We start from the raw sequence: 9,669 nt of genomic DNA on the forward strand, positions 1-9,669 counted from the left end.
CCAGTGAAGAATTGGCTTGGTAGTTTGGTCTGCCCTGTTCCCATGATGCACTGGGCCAGGGACAGACTAATTTGCATATAGCCAGGTTCTGAACTGGGATGGTGCAGTGAGCTAAAAAACGGTGATGGATCAAGCCCTCATCTGTTGACTGGGTAGGAGTGTTCTGATTAACTCAGATACTCTGTCCATCACCACCCCCTTTTTCAAATTATTTTGGCCACCATGAGTGTGGAAGGGTATGCTCAGACATGAGTCCCTTGCTCACTGCACCATCAGGATTCAAGCAAGCCGGGCCGAAGACGGCTGTAATGCCAGAAACCGGTCCCCGGAAGTTTGTTTCCTTTCCGGTGAAGAATTGGCTTGGTAGTTTGGTCTGCCCTGTTCCCATGATGCACTGGGCCAGGGACAGACTAATTTGCATATAGCCAGGTTCTGAACTGGGATGGTGCAGTGAGCTAAAAAACGGTGATGGATCAAGCCCTGAACTGTTGACTGGGTAGGAGTGTTCTGATTAACTCAGATACTCTGTCCATCACCACCCCCTTTTTTAAATTATGTTGGCCACCATGAGTGTGGAAGGGTATGCTCAGACATGAGTCCCTTGCTCACTGCAACATCAGGATTCAAGCAAGCCGGGCCGAAGACGGCTGTAATGACAGAAACCGGTCCCCGGAAGCTTGTTTCCTTTCCAGTGAAGAATTGGCTTGGTAGTTTGGTCTGCCCTGTTCCCATGATGCACTGGGCCAGGGACAGACTAATTTGCATATAGCCAGGTTCTGAACTGGGATGGTGCAGTGAGCTAAAAAACGGTGATGGATCAAGCCCTGATCTGTTGACTGGGTAGGAGTGTTCTGATTAACTCAGATACTCTGTCCATCACCACCCCCTTTTTGAAATTATTTTGGCCACCATGAGTGTGGAAGGGTATGCTCAGACATGAGTCCCTTGCTCACTGCACCATCAGGATTCAAGCAAGTCGGGCCGAAGACGGCTGTAATGCCAGAAACCGGTCCCCGGAAGCTTGTTTCCTTTCCAGTGAAGAATTGGCTTGGTAGTTTGGTCTGCCCTGTTCCCATGATGCACTGGGCCAGGGACAGACTAATTTGCATATAGCCAGGTTCTGAACTGGGATGGTGCAGTGAGCTAAAAAACGGTGATGGATCAAGCCCTCATCTGTTGACTGGGTAGGAGTGTTCTGATTAACTCAGATACTCTGTCCATCACCACCCCCTTTTTCAAATTATTTTGGCCACCATGAGTGTGGAAGGGTATGCTCAGACATGAGTCCCTTGCTCACTGCACCATCAGGATTCAAGCAAGCCGGGCCGAAGACGGCTGTAATGCCAGAAACCGGTCCCCGGAAGTTTGTTTCCTTTCCGGTGAAGAATTGGCTTGGTAGTTTGGTCTGCCCTGTTCCCATGATGCACTGGGCCAGGGACAGACTAATTTGCATATAGCCAGGTTCTGAACTGGGATGGTGCAGTGAGCTAAAAAACGGTGATGGATCAAGCCCTGAACTGTTGACTGGGTAGGAGTGTTCTGATTAACTCAGATACTCTGTCCATCACCACCCCCTTTTTTAAATTATGTTGGCCACCATGAGTGTGGAAGGGTATGCTCAGACATGAGTCCCTTGCTCACTGCACCATCAGGATTCAAGCAAGCCGGGCCGAAGACGGCTGTAATGACAGAAACCGGTCCCCGGAAGCTTGTTTCCTTTCCAGTGAAGAATTGGCTTGGTAGTTTGGTCTGCCCTGTTCCCATGATGCACTGGGCCAGGGACAGACTAATTTGCATATAGCCAGGTTCTGAACTGGGATGGTGCAGTGAGCTAAAAAACTGTGATGGATCAAGCCCTGATCTGTTGACTGGGTAGGAGTGTTCTGATTAACTCAGATACTCTGTCCATCACCACCCCCTTTTTGAAATTATTTTGGCCACCATGAGTGTGGAAGGGTATGCTCAGACATGAGTCCCTTGCTCACTGCACCATCAGGATTCAAGCAAGCCGGGCCGAAGACGGCTGTAATGCCAGAAACCGGTCCCCGGAAGCTTGTTTCCTTCCCAGTGAAGAATTGGCTTGGTAGTTTGGTCTGCCCTGTTCCCATGATGCACTGGGCCAGGGACAGACTAATTTGCATATAGCCAGGTTCTGAACTGGGATGGTGCAGTGAGCTAAAAAACAGTGATGGATCAAGCCCTGATCTGTTGACTGGGTAGGAGTGTTCTGATTAACTCAGATACTCTGTCCATCACCACCCCCTTTGTGAAATTATTTTGGCCACCATGAGTGTGGAAGGGTATGCTCAGACATGAGTCCCTTGCTCACTGCACCATCAGGATTCAAGCAAGCCGGGCCGAAGACGGCTGTAATGCCAGAAACCGGTCCCCGGAAGCTTGTTTCCTTTCCAGTGAAGAATTGGCTTGGTAGTTTGGTCTGCCCTGTTCCCATGATGCACTGGGCCAGGGACAGACTAATATGCATATAGCCAGGTTCTGAACTGGGATGGTGCAGTGAGCTAAAAAACGGTGATGGATCAAGCCCTGATCTGTTGACTGGGTAGGAGTGTTCTGATTAACTCAGATACTCTGTCCATCACCACCCCCTTTTTGAAAATATTTTGGCCACCATGAGTGTGGAAGGGTATGCTCAGACATGAGTCCCTTGCTCACTGCACCATCAGGATTCAAGCAAGCCGGGCCGAAGACGGCTGTAATGCCAGAAACCGGTCCCCGGAAGCTTGTTTCCTTTCCAGTGAAGAATTGGCTTGGTAGTTTGGTCTGCCCTGTTCCCATGATGCACTGGGCCAGGGACAGACTAATTTGCATATAGCCAGGTTCTGAACTGGGATGGTGCAGTGAGCTAAAAAACGGTGATGGATCAAGCCCTGATCTGTTGACTGGGTAGGAGTGTTCTGATTAACTCAGATACTCTGTCCATCACCACCCCCTTTTTGAAATTATTTTGGCCACCATGAGTGTGGAAGGGTATGCTCAGACATGAGTCCCTTGCTCACTGCACCATCAGGATTCAAGCAAGCCGGGCCGAAGACGGCTGTAATGCCAGAAACCGGTCCCCGGAAGCTTGTTTCCTTTCCAGTGAAGAATTGGCTTGGTAGTTTGGTCTGCCCTGTTCCCATGATGCACTGGGCCAGGGACAGACTATTTTGCATATAGCCAGGTTCTGAACTGGGATGGTGCAGTGAGCTAAAAAACAGTGATGGATCAAGCCCTGATCTGTTGACTGGGTAGGAGTGTTCTGATTAACTCAGATACTCTGTCCATCACCACCCCCTTTTTGAAATAATTTTTGCCACCATGAGTGTGGAAGGGTATGCTCAGACATGAGTCCCTTGCTCACTGCACCATCAGGATTCAAGCAAGCCGGGCCGAAGACGGCTGTAATGCCAGAAACCGGTCCCCGGAAGCTTGTTTCCTTTCCAGTGAAGAATTGGCTTGGTAGTTTGGTCTGCCCTGTTCCCATGATGCACTGGGCCAGGGACAGACTAATTTGCATATAGCCAGGTTCTGAACTGGGATGGTGCAGTGAGCTAAAAAACGGTGATGGATCAAGCCCTGATCTGTTGACTGGGTAGGAGTGTTCTGATTAACTCAGATACTCTGTCCATCACCACCCCCTTTTTGAAATTATTTTGGCCACCATGAGTGTGGAAGGGTATGCTCAGACATGAGTCCCTTGCTCACTGCACCATCAGGATTCAAGCAAGCCGGGCCGAAGACGGCTGTAATGCCAGAAACCGGTCCCCGGAAGCTTGTTTCCTTTCCAGTGAAGAATTGGCTTGGTAGTTTGGTCTGCCCTGTTCCCATGATGCACTGGGCCAGGGACAGACTAATTTGCATATAGCCAGGTTCTGAACTGGGATGGTGCAGTGAGCTAAAAAACGGTGATGGATCAAGCCCTGATCTGTTGACTGGGTAGGAGTGTTCTGATTAACTCAGATACTCTGTCCATCACCACCCCCTTTTTGAAATAATTTTGGCCACCATGAGTGTGGAAGGGTATGCTCAGACATGAGTCCCTTGCTCACTGCACCATCAGGATTCAAGCAAGCCGGGCCGAAGACGGCTGTAATGCCAGAAACCGGTCCCCGGAAGCTTGTTTCCTTTCCAGTGAAGAATTGGCTTGGTAGTTTGGTCTGCCCTGTTCCCATGATGCACTGGGCCAGGGACAGACTAATTTGCATATAGCCAGGTTCTGAACTGGGATGGTGCAGTGAGCTAAAAAACGGTGATGGATCAAGCCCTGATCTGTTGACTGGGTAGGAGTGTTCTGATTAACTCAGATACTCTGTCCATCACCACCCCCTTTTTGAAATTATTTTGGCCACCATGAGTGTGGAAGGGTATGCTCAGACATGAGTCCCTTGCTCACTGCACCATCAGGATTCAAGCAAGCCGGGCCGAAGACGGCTGTAATGCCAGAAACCGGTCCCCGGAAGCTTGTTTCCTTTCCAGTGAAGAATTGGCTTGGTAGTTTGGTCTGCCCTGTTCCCATGATGCACTGGGCCAGGGACAGACTAATTTGCATATAGCCAGGTTCTGAACTGGGATGGTGCTGTGAGCTAAAAAACGGTGATGGATCAAGCCCTGATCTGTTGACTGGGTAGGAGTGTTCTGATTAACTCAGATACTCTGTCCATCACCACCCTCTTTTTGAAATTATTTTGGCCACCATGAGTGTGGAAGGGTATGCTCAGACATGAGTCCCTTGCTCACTGCACCATCAGGATTCAAGCAAGCCGGGCCGAAGACCGCTGTAATGCCAGAAACCGGTCCCCGGAAGCTTGTTTCCTTTCCAGTGAAGAATTGGCTTGGTAGTTTGGTCTGCCCTGTTCCCATGATCCACTGGGCCAGGGACAGACTAATTTGCATATAGCCAGGTTCTGAACTGGGATGGTGCAGTGAGCTAAAAAACGGTGATGGATCAAGCTCTGATCTGTTGACTGGATAGGAGTGTTCCGATTAACTCAGATACTCTCTCCATCACCACCCCCTTTTTGAAATTATTTTGGCCACCATGAGTGTGGAAGGGTATGCTCAGACATGAGTCCCTTGCTCACTGCACCATCAGGATTCAAGCAAGCCGGGCCGAAGACGGCTGTAATGCCAGAAACCGGTCCCCGGAAGCTTGTTTCCTTTCCAGTGAAGAATTGGCTTGGTAGTTTGGTCTGCCCTGTTCCCATGATGCACTGGGCCAGGGACAGACTAATTTGCATATAGCCAGGTTCTGAACTGGGATGGTGCAGTGAGCTAAAAAACGGTGATGGATCAAGCCCTGATCTGTTGACTGGGTAGGAGTGTTCTGATTAACTCAGATACTCTGTCCATCACCACCCCCTTTTTGAAATAATTTTTGCCACCATGAGTGTGGAAGGGTATGCTCAGACATGAGTCCCTTGCTCACTGCACCATCAGGATTCAAGCAAGCCGGGCCGAAGACGGCTGTAATGCCAGAAACCGGTCCCCGGAAGCTTGTTTCCTTTCCAGTGAAGAATTGGCTTGGTAGTTTGGTCTGCCCTGTTCCCATGATGCACTGGGCCAGGGACAGACTAATTTGCATATAGCCAGGTTCTGAACTGGGATGGTGCAGTGAGCTAAAAAACGGTGATGGATCAAGCCCTGATCTGTTGACTGGGTAGGAGTGTTCTGATTAACTCAGATACTCTGTCCATCACCACCCCCTTTTTGAAATTATTTTGGCCACCATGAGTGTGGAAGGGTATGCTCAGACATGAGTCCCTTGCTCACTGCACCATCAGGATTCAAGCAAGCCGGGCCGAAGACGGCTGTAATGCCAGAAACCGGTCCCCGGAAGCTTGTTTCCTTTCCAGTGAAGAATTGGCTTGGTAGTTTGGTCTGCCCTGTTCCCATGATGCACTGGGCCAGGGACAGACTAATTTGCATATAGCCAGGTTCTGAACTGGGATGGTGCAGTGAGCTAAAAAACGGTGATGGATCAAGCCCTGATCTGTTGACTGGGTAGGAGTGTTCTGATTAACTCAGATACTCTGTCCATCACCACCCCCTTTTTGAAATAATTTTGGCCACCATGAGTGTGGAAGGGTATGCTCAGACATGAGTCCCTTGCTCACTGCACCATCAGGATTCAAGCAAGCCGGGCCGAAGACGGCTGTAATGCCAGAAACCGGTCCCCGGAAGCTTGTTTCCTTTCCAGTGAAGAATTGGCTTGGTAGTTTGGTCTGCCCTGTTCCCATGATGCACTGGGCCAGGGACAGACTAATTTGCATATAGCCAGGTTCTGAACTGGGATGGTGCAGTGAGCTAAAAAACGGTGATGGATCAAGCCCTGATCTGTTGACTGGGTAGGAGTGTTCTGATTAACTCAGATACTCTGTCCATCACCACCCCCTTTTTGAAATTATTTTGGCCACCATGAGTGTGGAAGGGTATGCTCAGACATGAGTCCCTTGCTCACTGCACCATCAGGATTCAAGCAAGCCGGGCCGAAGACGGCTGTAATGCCAGAAACCGGTCCCCGGAAGCTTGTTTCCTTTCCAGTGAAGAATTGGCTTGGTAGTTTGGTCTGCCCTGTTCCCATGATGCACTGGGCCAGGGACAGACTAATTTGCATATAGCCAGGTTCTGAACTTGGATGGTGCAGTGAGCTAAAAAATGGTGATGGATCAAGCCCTGATCTGTTGACTGGGTAGGAGTGTTCTGATTAACTCAGATACTGTGTCCATCACCACCCCCTTTTTGAAATTATTTTGGCCACCATGAGTGTGGAAGAGTATGCTCAGACATGAGTCCCTTGCTCACTGCACCATCAGGATTTAAGCAAGCCGGGCCGAAGACGGCTGTAATGCCAGAAACCGATCCCCGGAAGCTTGTTTCCTTTCCAGTGAAGAATTGGATTGGTAGTTTGGTCTGCCCTGTTCCCATGATGCACTGGGCCAGGGACAGACTAATTTGCATATAGCCAGGTTCTGAACTGGGATGGTGCAGTGAGCTAAAAAACGGTGATGGATCAAGCCCTGATCTGTTGACTGGGTAGGAGTGTTCTGATTAACTCAGATACTCTGTCCATCACCACCCCCTTTTTGAAATTATTTTGGCCACCATGAGTGTGGAAGGGTATGCTCAGACATGAGTCCCTTGCTCACTGCACCATCAGGATTCAAGCAAGCCGGGCCGAAGACGGCTGTAATGCCAGAAACCGGTCCCCGGAAGCTTGTTTCCTTTCCAGTGAAGAATTGGCTTGGTAGTTTGGTCTGCCCTGTTCCCATGATGCACTGGGCCAGGGACAGACTAATTTGCATATAGCCAGGTTCTGAACTGGGATGGTGCAGTGAGCTAAAAAACGGTGATGGATCAAGCCCTGATCTGTTGACTGGGTAGGAGTGTTCTGATTAACTCAGATACTCTGTCCATCACCACCCCCTTTTTGAAATTATTTTGGCCACCATGAGTGTGGAAGGGTATGCTCAGACATGAGTCCCTTGCTCACTGCACCATCAGGATTCAAGCAAGTCGGGCCGAAGACGGCTGTAATGCCAGAAACCGGTCCCCGGAAGCTTGTTTCCTTTCCAGTGAAGAATTGGCTTGGTAGTTTGGTCTGCCCTGTTCCCATGATGCACTGGGCCAGGGACAGACTAATTTGCATATAGCCAGGTTCTGAACTGGGATGGTGCAGTGAGCTAAAAAACGGTGATGGATCAAGCCCTCATCTGTTGACTGGGTAGGAGTGTTCTGATTAACTCAGATACTCTGTCCATCACCACCCCCTTTTTCAAATTATTTTGGCCACCATGAGTGTGGAAGGGTATGCTCAGACATGAGTCCCTTGCTCACTGCACCATCAGGATTCAAGCAAGCCGGGCCGAAGACGGCTGTAATGCCAGAAACCGGTCCCCGGAAGTTTGTTTCCTTTCCGGTGAAGAATTGGCTTGGTAGTTTGGTCTGCCCTGTTCCCATGATGCACTGGGCCAGGGACAGACTAATTTGCATATAGCCAGGTTCTGAACTGGGATGGTGCAGTGAGCTAAAAAACGGTGATGGATCAAGCCCTGAACTGTTGACTGGGTAGGAGTGTTCTGATTAACTCAGATACTCTGTCCATCACCACCCCCTTTTTTAAATTATGTTGGCCACCATGAGTGTGGAAGGGTATGCTCAGACATGAGTCCCTTGCTCACTGCACCATCAGGATTCAAGCAAGCCGGGCCGAAGACGGCTGTAATGACAGAAACCGGTCCCCGGAAGCTTGTTTCCTTTCCAGTGAAGAATTGGCTTGGTAGTTTGGTCTGCCCTGTTCCCATGATGCACTGGGCCAGGGACAGACTAATTTGCATATAGCCAGGTTCTGAACTGGGATGGTGCAGTGAGCTAAAAAACTGTGATGGATCAAGCCCTGATCTGTTGACTGGGTAGGAGTGTTCTGATTAACTCAGATACTCTGTCCATCACCACCCCCTTTTTGAAATTATTTTGGCCACCATGAGTGTGGAAGGGTATGCTCAGACATGAGTCCCTTGCTCACTGCACCATCAGGATTCAAGCAAGCCGGGCCGAAGACGGCTGTAATGCCAGAAACCGGTCCCCGGAAGCTTGTTTCCTTTCCAGTGAAGAATTGGCTTGGTAGTTTGGTCTGCCCTGTTCCCATGATGCACTGGGCCAGGGACAGACTAATTTGCATATAGCCAGGTTCTGAACTGGGATGGTGCAGTGAGCTAAAAAACAGTGATGGATCAAGCCCTGATCTGTTGACTGGGTAGGAGTGTTCTGATTAACTCAGATACTCTGTCCATCACCACCCCCTTTGTGAAATTATTTTGGCCACCATGAGTGTGGAAGGGTATGCTCAGACATGAGTCCCTTGCTCACTGCACCATCAGGATTCAAGCAAGCCGGGCCGAAGACGGCTGTAATGCCAGAAACCGGTCCCCGGAAGCTTGTTTCCTTTCCAGTGAAGAATTGGCTTGGTAGTTTGGTCTGCCCTGTTCCCATGATGCACTGGGCCAGGGACAGACTAATATGCATATAGCCAGGTTCTGAACTGGGATGGTGCAGTGAGCTAAAAAACGGTGATGGATCAAGCCCTGATCTGTTGACTGGGTAGGAGTGTTCTGATTAACTCAGATACTCTGTCCATCACCACCCCCTTTTTGAAAATATTTTGGCCACCATGAGTGTGGAAGGGTATGCTCAGACATGAGTCCCTTGCTCACTGCACCATCAGGATTCAAGCAAGCCGGGCCGAAGACGGCTGTAATGCCAGAAACCGGTCCCCGGAAGCTTGTTTCCTTTCCAGTGAAGAATTGGCTTGGTAGTTTGGTCTGCCCTGTTCCCATGATGCACTGGGCCAGGGACAGACTAATTTGCATATAGCCAGGTTCTGAACTGGGATGGTGCAGTGAGCTAAAAATTGGTGATGGATCAAGCCCTGATCTGTTGACTGGGTAGGAGTGTTCTGATTAACTCAGATACTCTGTCCATCACCACCCCCTTTTTGAAATTATTTTGGCCACCATGAGTGTGGAAGGTTATGCTCAGACATGAGTCCCTTGCTCACTGCACCATCAGGATTCAAGCAAGCCGGGCCGAAGACGGCTGTAATGCCAGAAACCGGTCCCCGGAAGCTTGTTTCCTTTCCAGTGAAGAATTGGCTTGGTAGTTTGGTCTGCCCTG

Source organism: Lissotriton helveticus, chromosome 8 (assembly GCF_964261635.1).
Source record: "Lissotriton helveticus chromosome 8, aLisHel1.1, whole genome shotgun sequence".
NCBI classification, from domain to species: Eukaryota; Metazoa; Chordata; class Amphibia; order Caudata; family Salamandridae; genus Lissotriton; species Lissotriton helveticus.